Source organism: Syngnathus leptorhynchus, chromosome 2, assembly GCF_054491065.1.
Source record: "Syngnathus leptorhynchus isolate UIUO chromosome 2, UIUO_Slep, whole genome shotgun sequence".
NCBI classification, from domain to species: Eukaryota; Metazoa; Chordata; class Actinopteri; order Syngnathiformes; family Syngnathidae; genus Syngnathus; species Syngnathus leptorhynchus.
The window spans coordinates 21441560-21453611 of record NC_141196.1 but is presented as its reverse complement, the minus strand read 5'-3'; positions in this window follow the sequence as shown (position 1 = coordinate 21453611).

Sequence of the window (12052 nt, the reverse complement as noted above, 5' to 3'; positions counted from 1 at the left end):
GGTGTGAGTGTGGATGGTTGTTTGTCTCTGTGTGCCCTGCGATTGGCTGGCAACCAGTTCAGGGTGTCCCCCCACCTACTGCCCGATGACGGCTGGGATAGGCTTCAAAACACCCGCGACCCCTGTGGGGACAAAGCGGTACAGAAAATGGCTGGATGGATGGCTCTTCTGATATTTTCACCTCCAACAGTTGAACCACCATCTCGTCTTCAGTTCATATATTCTGCAGAAAAAGAAGAAATGACCACCTACGATCAAAGTGAAATGACACTTTGCACCGTGTCTGTGTGACCGCATCATACGGTTGTAGTGAACTGGTCATTCGTAGGCCACAAAAACAGGACAAAACTATACTTTTTATTCTGTTTTGGGTGTTTTCAAGTACATTACAAGTACTTGAATCTCATGGTTTCCCTTTCCTCCAATCATTCAAGGTTCTACTGTAAAGAGTCTAGACCAGGGGTGTCAAATTCATTTTTGTAGCGGGCCGTATCGTGGCCATAGTTTCCATTAGAGGGCCATTATAACGGTCAATGCCTTATACTACACACAGTATGGGCTACACAACAAACTGTTGAATAACTAGTTTTGAAATCAGAGACTAGTAAAAATTGTTCAAATATTTTAAAAAGGTGAATGCTAATAAAAATTGTTGGCAATATCTCTATTTTTTGAAGTGAAGACAATTTGTACTCAATGCACAATTTGGCTACTAGGCCACATAAAATGACGTGGCGGCCTGTATCTGGCCCCCGAGCCTTGAGTTTGACACCAATGGTCGGACAATGGATGGATGCAATCTCTACAGAACTTGCAAAGACCAGATCTGATTAACTTGGTCAAATAAAGCAAAGCACATTCCACATGATGACAAGCACATTATTATCATCACCATCGCATAAAACTATTTTGATGACCATCAGTAGAATTCTCCCCTTTGCACATAAGTAAAAGCTTGGAGGAAAAAAAAGCTATCTGGCACTATGGCACTGCACTTTAAGAAGGTGTTAAATGTGGAGCCAGGAAAGGTCAAACTCTGGCACTCTTTGAAGCGGCTTCCCTGGGGGAGAGCAGCAGTGCATCGCCAACTGTGAACAACAGCCTCATCCTCCTTGCCCCAGTCATAGCGGCAGCTTCAAAGATGCACATCAAAAAGCTGTGTTTTCTCCCTCAGATGACCCAGACACGAGGCAGAGGCAAAGTTGGGAAGAAAGTCGGGTGGGTCCCTGAGGTGGAAGTTGTGTAACTTGTCTTCTCTTCTTGTGCATTAAAAGGGAGTGAGGAGTTCAGCTTTGTGAGATTTTTTAATCAGCTTTTACAGTGCTTCTTTATTTTTGCCTCAATTATCCATGACACTCTGAGGAAGGAAAGTGAAAAGCCTTTGAACAGGAGAAAAAAAAGAATCATTGACTGACGTGGCACTCAACAGAAACAGCTTGGATCACTACATTTTTATTGAAGTGATTGAACCATAAGAGGAAGTAAGAAGTAATTAGAGATATCAGCTCTAGGAACTGGATTGGCTCCATAAAGACTCAACCTCAATCAATGTCATTAAAACAACTTCATCAAAAACTGGGCAAAACTGAAGAAGGCAAGGGCAAAGAGTTTGGAATTCTGGCGGGTCAAATGTCCCGTCTTATGCAAACGTCCCATGCATGTGTGGGCGTAGAAGCAAAAGACAGCTTGGCTGCGTCTGTCTGTTCCAGACATTGCCCTTTGTGTGAGTCATGGCCTGCTGCTTTCTATCCATGACAGTGTCACAAAGTTTCACAAAGCACCTGTGTGTCCGCGTGTGATTGTGAATGAGCGGGAGAAGGCTGCCAAGGCTTTGTGCTCTCCTCTCCTGCCAGTGACAGTCACTAATGCAGCACTAACCTCTGCCATGACCCACTTTGTTCACAACCTCTAACAGGACCCTTGCAGAGCACATGCAGGAAAAGCCCCCACCCCCACCCGTACACACCTACTCACAACCATCAGTAATGAGTAGCATGAAACTTGATAAAATCATATTTTCCAAAGAGATTGTGCACACTAACTGGGTGATGTGTGTACAGATATGAATTTGACAGGTTAGGTCACAGAGCAGAGCTTGGAGAGGGCACACTTTGACAGCTGAGAAAATGAATCCATGCTAAAAATGTGACCAGCTCCCCAGAGGAAGTAGGGACATGGCTGAATGACAGAGGTGAGGTGAATTTTATAAGGCCTGAAAATAGGACTGCTGCATCACAACAAAAAGAAGCAGGTTGAGTTTTTGTTTTGAGCCCTCTATCAGACCTTCCCTTTGACTTCACCTGGTGTTATTTCTATGAGATTGGCAGGTGATCAATAAAGGGGTCTACTGTCTTGCACAAATAGTCAGTTGGGAGGATGCACCCAACGAATTTGGGCACAGCCTGTTTGATTTAGGTTGGTAAAAGCTGCAGTGAAACAAATCAAACACAATGTGTCTCTCATACACTACTGTTCCAAAGTTTGGGGTCACTCAGAAATGTCCTTGAAATAAAGTTGCTATTTTCCAATGAGGATTACATTCAACTAAACAGGAATACGCTCTCTACATTGTTAATGTGGTAAATGACCATTCTCGCTGCAAACGTCTGTTCTTTAATTCAATATCTACATACTAGGTCTATATAGGCCTATTTCCAGCAACCATCCCTCCAGTGTTCTAATGATCCATTGTGTCGACTAATTGTGTTAAAAGGCGAATGGTTGATAAGAAAACCCTTGAAGACCCTTGTGCAATTATGTTAGTTTTCATGGAATACACTAAATTGCATGGGTGACCCCAAACCTTTGAACGGCAGGGTACATTGTAACTTGTGAAGCATATGCGGTCTTTAGAGGTGGTTTGAGTGAAGAAATTATGAATCATCCTTAACATTGAAGCAGTTAGAGTTAGAACACTGAAGAACAAGGACTCGATATTTTACATTACATTTACTTCTTTAAAGGGGAAATTAATCAACACATTTTCTTTACAATATTTTTTTATGTGCCTGCACTAGTCTCAACATGGCATTCTGATTAATATAGAATTTGTGGAATATGAATGAAACAGCTCAGCTTCAGAAAACAGGTTGGTTAGGTTTGATTGGTGGTGACCTGAGACCTGGCAACTGTGATGTCAATTTCAGTCCACTCCCACAAAAACATTTGCATAAATAGAGGCAAAATTGAAAGCCTTTCACAATTTATGCATCCTTTCACTTCATAGTCATTGTCTAAACGGGGGCCAAATCATGTGGGATAATTACAAATGCTGATAACCGACACAAAGGAGTCATCTCAAATATGTTAGCCGTATGTACCGTATTTTCCGCACCATAAGGCGCTTCGGGTTAAAAGGAGCAGACTTAATTGCGGGGGCTCTTCTGTAGGGCACACATAGGGCGCACTGCCTTATAGGGCACATGCGTGTCATGACTTACGGTAAACTAAAAAAACAAAGTCACAGAAGTAACACAGTGAGTTCGGTTGTATGAGTTCAGTTGAACTTTATTCTACGACTTAACAATGTACTGTACTGTTCTTACATGATTGTTGATTTATTTTCATACGCAAATTGTTCAAAATCATCATCTTGTGTATCCAAATTAAAGAGTTGGGCAAGTTCACCATTAAACATGCTATGTTCCCTCTCGTCATTTTCTTGTCGTCACCTTGCTCCTCGGCAATGATCCCGGCTTTTCGGAAAGCTGTTTTTTGTGCCTCCTAAGCACCTCTCTTTGTCGATGCCATTTTAGAGGGTCTAAATGCAATTTCCTTTGCACAAACCGATCGTATTTATTCATCAATGGCAACGGAGGTGTGTACTCTACGTAGTACGTACAGTTTTCTGATTGATTTACCACTCCGGCCTATGTATTTTACGTACAATGTAATCTCCTCCGATTGGTTCATCGGGTCAACATATTGTCTACATATTGAACTCACACACTGCACACTAAACATGGCAGCCACACAACATTTACAGATTTTGGAATTCGGTCCACATAAATGGGGCACTTTATTAAAAGGCGCACCTTCGTTTTTTCAGAAAATTAAAGGCTTTTAAGTGCGCCTTATGGTGCAGAAAATACATAAGTTTGAAAGGACAGGGATCTTTTGTGCTTTTGTCTTCTACTGAATTATTATTCGTCTATGATTGACACCTTTTGCATAGGAACATGAAGGACATGCACCACACTTTCATTTTAGGCGGAAGTTTCATTTCATTTTGTCCACCTTCAAGGTTATCTTTTCATCAGTGAGTGTTTGTCTGCCCATGGATTTGTGAAATATTAAAATGAAATGGTTTATTATGTGGCCATTGTATCTCCCTGACACTTCAAAGGTTTGAACCTCAGCTCTGAACATTCTGTGTAGGGTTAACCTGATGTCACCCTGTTCCTTAATATTCCTAAATTATACATATTAGGTTCAATTAAAGAAAAGCAGTCCAGGGTGTAACCCAAAGTCAGCTAGGACAGGCTCCAGCTCCCTTATGAGGATGAATGATGTCAAATACACAATGTTTATATGATATTGAACGTGTTGCTTATTGCTTATTAATTTGTTGTGCATATTGTTTGCCGGGTTGGTTTGTATCCACTCGGCTCAGAAGAAATTTAAGATTTAGTTTGCTCTTCATGAAGATGTGCTTTATTGATTTCAAAGGAGTACAAACATCTTGATGAGCTTTACACTGTCTGTCCCCTCTTGTCTTGGTCTGTACCACTCCTATATTGAAATATGAGATTGTAAATCACATTTCATTTTAGAAAAGAGAATGAAGGATTGGATTTGTGTCTGGGGAACTGTGTTCCCTGTTGTTTGTTGAGATTTAAAATTAATTCCTTCACCAATTCATTTGAAGGGCAATGGTGAATCCTAAAATTATAAATAGAAAGAGAAGACTCAAAGTCATAGTAGGTGTTTTTCATTAAACATTTATCATTGTTGTTCTGCTTCACAAACTAGTTTGTACTCCCCTGAACAACAAAGTGTTTGTGACGCTTTATTAGGAGCAGTGTTAACCATTAATGCCTGCAGATGCTTTTTGGCCACGATTGACGAAAATTAAAGGAGACATCAAATTTTTCGGTGACTTTCCTTTCAGGTACGAAACACATGAGGAGAAAACGAGACAAGTGTTGAATAAAACAAAAGGCTAAATGTTTTTGAAAGTTGATCTAATAATGCAATACTACATGGACCTATCCACTCAAAATGTTATGGTATAAAAGAGAAGGCAGCATGGTAATATACGAGGAATCACATTTTCTTCTTTACTGATATTCCAAAATGCAGCTGGTTTTCCGACTCTTTGGGTCCCCTGCGACTGATGGGCAAACAGTGGAGGGCACAATTCACAGTTCGCCTCACAGTTCAAAGGCGCAGGGTTCCATTTTGGCTCCGGCCTTCCTGTGTGGAGTTTGTACGCTCTCCCTGTTCCTGCTTGGGTTTTCTCCGGGTACTCCGATTTCCTCCCACGTTCCAAAAGACATGCATGGTAGGTCAATTTACCACTCCGAATTGTTTGTAGGTGTAATTGTGAGTATGAATGCCGTTTGATTCTGCCCGGTCCTCAATAGGATCTTTTCTCCTTGCAATTGGCAAGCATTGATGGAACGCCAAGTCGGACGACACAGCACAGCACGCTGTGTGTGTCACTGCCAACCCCGTTAGAAACATTTTCAAGTCGGTCAAGTCAGCCAGGGATATCAAACTGGGTGGAAAAATGGGTAGACTTTCCCGTGGTGCCTCGTGATGAGCGATTGCACAATAGAGGAGGTGCTGCGGGAGTGAGTTCACATTTGTGCAGCATGGAAAAAATGCAGGGAAAGGTTTCAAATGTGGCGTCCCACAATATGTGTAAAAGCGATACTTTGAAAAAGCGGACTAACCAAAAAGGTAAGGCTATAGTTGTTAATTAAGAGACACACATTCTCCAGGACAAAAAAGACTCATACTGTTGACCATTCAAAAATGTTTCAGCCTTATGTGTACAAAAAACAATCCATGACAAGGCAAACAGTGAGTTTGATTTAATGCAGCAAAGCTGAGTGTTCGCAGGGGCAATCCCTCTGATAGAGCTTACTGATTTATCACTTTGACTGTCCACAATTGACACTGTAATGGGCTTTATTCATATTTTCATTTTATGAAACACGGTGAAAGAGGTCATGGTGGCCATTAAGGGGATTAATGGTACGTGTTGGGTAAAGAAGATGCAATAAAGCCTGAAAAGTTAATGCTGCCATATGAGGACTGCCATCCTGGTTGAGTGGGAGGGGCCACTGGCAACTCATAGACATAATTCAGCCAGGTAATGCCGTCTCACAGGGAACGAGATGGATAACACTTGGCAGTGTTATTGGGTGTGTCGCAGCGTGCTGGCACATTTACGCAAGTTATTTATGCTCCTTAATGAAGGACATAATGAAAATTGGACACAACGATAAATATGAAAAGAGAAAGCATAATGTGGAGAGATAATCATTGACGCAATTAAGGTGTCGTACACATGCAGTGTGAGCCTGGCCTCTCTGACTTCCTCCCTTTCCTTTCACGAAGGTTGTATTTTATTCCAAAGCAGCACATTTAATCAGCCCAGCGGGTGTCAGCATAAATCCACAAGTGTTGCACAAAGAGGTTGGCATTTTGAATATGTTAATGTCAAAGCAATGAAGTCTCTGATTGATCTATCAATGACGGTATTGACAGGTATTTCTGCAGTCGTATTTCTTTTTTGTCAGTGCTTTAGATATGTGACTCCATGAGAAACGTTGACACGCTCTACTGCAGTATTTACATGTCAATTGTATTAGAGCAATACTTTACAGCAGTATTCCCATATAAATTGTATTAAAGCAATACATATTGTAATTATGGTTTTTGGCATTTCAAACTGCAATGTTTTAGGGTCATTTATAAGGTTATATTCAAAGTAAGCGACAACATTTCACATTAGTGGGAAAATGATAGAATGACAGATCACTAAAAAGGGGATGTGTGAAAAACACTACTACAATCTGTTCACAAAAAAGTCTAATTTTATCTTATTTTAGTGTACTTGTTCAAAGTGCATTGAATTTAAACGGAAACCAGTTGTTGTTTAATGTCAAACCGAACATAAAACAGAGATTTACATGTGCGTGTTAAACTAGTACACAAGTTTGACTAGAGAATATTGGCTAGTTTATAGCTAAAACACAATACAACTTGCCATAGATGGGATAACAAATAGCAACGTTCAACACTAGGAAAATGAGCTATAATTTAAATGTGGTGAACGACAAAAGCAAGCTTTCGAGTCCATATAAACGGAGCAATGCACATGTGTAGACTGTAAAGTGTCATACCATGATTGAAGAAGGGAAGAGAAAACTGGATAAGGATGTGAGATAAAAAAAAAATGGAGACAGATGAACAAGCGCGTCAAGGGACTGGAAATGACCGTGTGGACCCAATCCTGACAAACTGCCATTGTTGAAATTTCTGTCAGCTTCTGCAACCATTATCTCCTCCCCTTATTCTTGGACTTCTTTATTTTTTCCAGCCACTTCACTCCATCTGGTAGCTGCTAATGGAAAATGTCAATATGGGGTCAAAACAGGTGTCAAAGAAAATGAAAGGAAGGATGGTAAACATATTTTTTTCACCAAGTTTGTAGCAGTAACTCCATTATGGAGCATATGCACAAACATTTGAACAAATGGTAATGTCTTGAAACATGAGAGCATGTTGGGAATGACAAGCAAATGAATATGTTCTCATGTGAATTCACCAGCAGAAATATTCTGTACTCATTACCGTATTGGCCCAAATATAAGACGACCCCGATTATAAGACGACCCCCTCTTTTTCAAGTCTCAAGTTTGAAAATACAGACTTTTTGAACACCAAATTTAATTTTTATACAGAAAATGATTACATCTGAAACAAATGATTATAACAATATATTCGAGAGAAAAAGCACGTTATTTTGCCTCATTCAAATAATGCAAAAACTGTCTATCACATCTTAATATCTGAACATTTAAATATGTAAACTAAAGTGCAATCACATTTGTAAATGAATGGCTCCTGGTTTTTGAAATGTAAATAAACCAATCTACTGTGATAAAACAACAAAACTGCAATAACTGCATTCACCATCAAAGTGAACTCTAACTGTAGTCTTGAAAAAATCTGAATAAGGAAAAACATTGCAATAAAATAATGCAAACTGCTACCGCTATTGTTGGGGAGCCTGAGGGCTTTATAGGGGAATGGTTATGCTCTTTTCGCCCCCGGGTGTTGCTCGGAACACAGGAGGGAAGACGTGGTTCAGTTTTGATTGCTTTACTGAATTATTGGCAAAAAAGTAACAGGCACTGTGGCTCATAGGAGCATACAAGCAAATTGGCAAAAGGGTATTGTGTGAAGCGTGTGTGTGGTTTGTGGGATGTGTGTGTGTGTGTGTGTGTGTGTGTGTGTGTGTGTGTGTGTGTGGTTCTGCAACAGACAGAAATACAACATGTAAGTCAGCGTTCAACCTCTCACGTCACACAACACTCGTGGACGGCACACATTACATAACTAACTGCGCGTAACGGTTCCGCTATACTAAATAGCCATGAATGAAATACTCTCGGAAACACACCAAACATAAGTCAACGAGATACATTTGCTGGCGACCGTAAGTCGCCGTGCCGCTGCGTAACGGCTACTCGTACAATGCGAGGCAAACTTAAAGGAGCGCGCCGGAGCTGTCAATCAAAGAGTGTGCACACAAAGAAAACCGCGATCGGACAAACGGCACATCAGTGGACAGTAGTAACAATGAACTGTATATCCTCACTTTGTGTCAAAGACGCACACGATCACAGCAACATACTCAGTCGATACCTGCAACCTTTAACTTACCACTGCGCACAAGCTCCAACAATTGTGATAAGATGGGGTAAATCACGTGAGACTTAAGGCGCAGTGACGTAACTTCACATTAAAGATATCTGGCGGCATCTAGTGTTATGAATGGTTATAATGTCTAGACCCCGAATGTAAGACGACACCCACTTTTGCTGTCTTATTTCAATGCAAAAAACATCGTCATATATTCGGGCCAATACGGTATTTAGTACACAGTTTGATATGAACAATTCGGCATACAAATAAACGTCAATTTTGATTGGCAGAAGAATACATGGTTATTAGGAAACAGTTTATTAGTTTATTGTTTATTAGTCAGATTCAACTGCAACCACAATCATTGTAGTACATACAAATTGTTTAATCAGTAACACCATGTATATATTCAACAGCCAGTTTCATGATAAACTATATGAATACTTTTGCAATGACAATAAATACGCATAGGATATTGTGTAAAATAATTTTGCGTTGTGGGACATTACTTCTGTCTTTCACATTGAATGTCTTTGACAATCATTTGAATCCTTTATACAGAGCTTTCCTCATATGCATTGAATCACAATAAAATCGGGGTCAACAGACAGACAGACAGACAGACAGACAGACAGACAGAGACACACACACACACACACACACACACACACACACATACACACACATACAATCCACCTGTTTTTATTTAATTCAGGGCTCAGCCATTTTGACACTTGCTGTCAACTGAAATTGACATCGAATTTGCCAGGCCTCAAGTCGCAGCCAATCACGAGTCAAGAGTGTTCTGAAGCTGGGCCGTGATTGATTGTAACCTGAGACCTGGCAACTGTGATATCATTGTCAGTCGACAGCAAGTAGCAAGATGATAAAAACGGGTGAATTTATTTCATATTCCACAAAACTAATTGAATCAGAATGCCGTTTTTAGACTAGTTGGGGTACATGCAGCATATTGTAAAGACATTTTGGGGATCGACTTTCCCTTTAAGTGTACTTGTTACATTCACACTTGTCAGATTTCAGTAAGATGCTGTTGTGGATTCTCTGACATAATAACCTTATCAAGGCTTCAGAACAAAACACAGATTTACAAAATTACGAGCGACACATTAGGTCATAGCTTAATGGTAAAATAACTAACATGACATTACCATAACAAATGTTCAACCTGGAATAGAGTTTTCCCATAAATTACCACATACTATAATTTGAGAAAAATAAATGAACACATACCAAAAACTGAGTGCGTTAAGCAATCAACTCCCCAATTTCTCCCCAGTTTCAGTGTCCTTGAGTTAAAAGAAATTTAGAAAGACATTTTGTCCTTGCTCAGCTAGAGATTGGACAAAAATCTATCCAGTTAATCACTTTGACAGTGACTGTTCAGGTTGTGGCTATTCTTTGACTTTGTTGTGTTCAAAGTTGTACCTTTCCTGCTATTTTTTATCATACTATGGTTGTGGCTTTTACATGAGTGAAAAAAACCTTGTGTCGAAATTTCAGTGACAAACATTCATTTTACACTTGTTATATTGTCTCGAAGTGTACTTCAAACATTTTCTTTTAGTCATTGCATTTTGATTGTCACATTCAATGTCAGCCCTTATGCTCATACACAAGGTGTCACAAAATGGCATCCAATTTGTTGAAGAGCTCACACTATCAGATAGACAGATACACACAGATACACACCTCTACGCACACAGACTCCAGCTTCACAAAAAATACTTATGTCTGCTCTGTATCAGCATTTGCTGATGAACTGAGACTAGCTTAATGTTCTTAGATATTGAACAAACTATCCAGCTAGTGTTCCCTATCCACTATTGTACCTGACGACTATGAAAAAAAAATCTTATAAACCTATCATACGTTAATTGGTGGCAGTGTCATTTAGCAACTTTTAAGTTCTCAAAGGTCCCTAAAGGATGTTGCCACCATTAAGAGAGCCATATGCAACTTCCCTTGCTGAGTCAATGTTGTCTTTATTGTAGTTTAGTGGTACAAAACAAGGGAACACACAATTAAAGAACAAAATATTGATAAATTGATAAAAGGTAATATTTTTTATTTTTTAATTTTTTACCATGGGCATGTCTAGCCCATTTTTAGCAGTGCGGAAGCACCCCAAAAGTAAATCCAAGCACTTGAAAATTTGAGAACTTGAGAACTTTGGATTTCATAAAAGTATATTTTTTCAATAAGTTAATGATGTGGTGAGACAACACAGAAATTGGTATCAATGTTATATTTTATCAACAAAAATACAGTACAAGCACAAGCGTGCAATATTCCGTTCACATGGAGCAGTTAGTGAGTAGCCCTACCTTACCGAAAGATAGATATGCGGCAAATTTAATAATTTATACCAGTCAATATCAATACATAATTGACATTACCGATGATCTATGTGTATAATACAAAGCCCCACCCTTTTTTTTAAACACCATACAGTTTCATGAATGAAACTAGTCAGCTCTCTGGAACCATGACACTTTTGCATCACCTTCATGGGACATAAAAACATAATCTTATATCTTTAAATCATCATTTGCCTTCATTACTGTGTGACTAATACATGAATCTTAATGACAACATCTAGGCATATTAAGGAGGTGGGTGAATGTGCACAAGTTGGTGCTTATCCACAATAGGATCATTTGCCTTAGGCAGAAGTTTTCTGAATATCATTCTAGTTTGTGTCCTATTATGTGTTTGCTTTTTAAGTTTGACCCATAATGCCGAATGATACATCGAATATCAAAACTACATGAAGAAGATGCTGGTACTGATGTCCAGTACAACTCTGGTCGACAGTGATGCCAGACATGAGCTCAGCGAGGCGCTAGGGGATCCATTAACTGTAGTCACTGTCTGTTCAATCAACAGACAGTGACTACAGAACTCAGTCTGGACATTTCTTCGCATAGTTCTTGCACACAGTTGCACACAGAAGGAGGTTGCCAGATGCAGTCTCCTTTAATTGAACGATTGTGTGGAGTGGCTTGGGTAGGAGACAGAATATGACCCAAAATATAGGTTGTGATCGCTCATACCTGTTAATTGTTCGTCAAGAGTGAAGAAAGTAGCAATTATTAACACAGATTTCCTCCAGTAATTACACCGGTTGCAGATGTGTTCTCACATG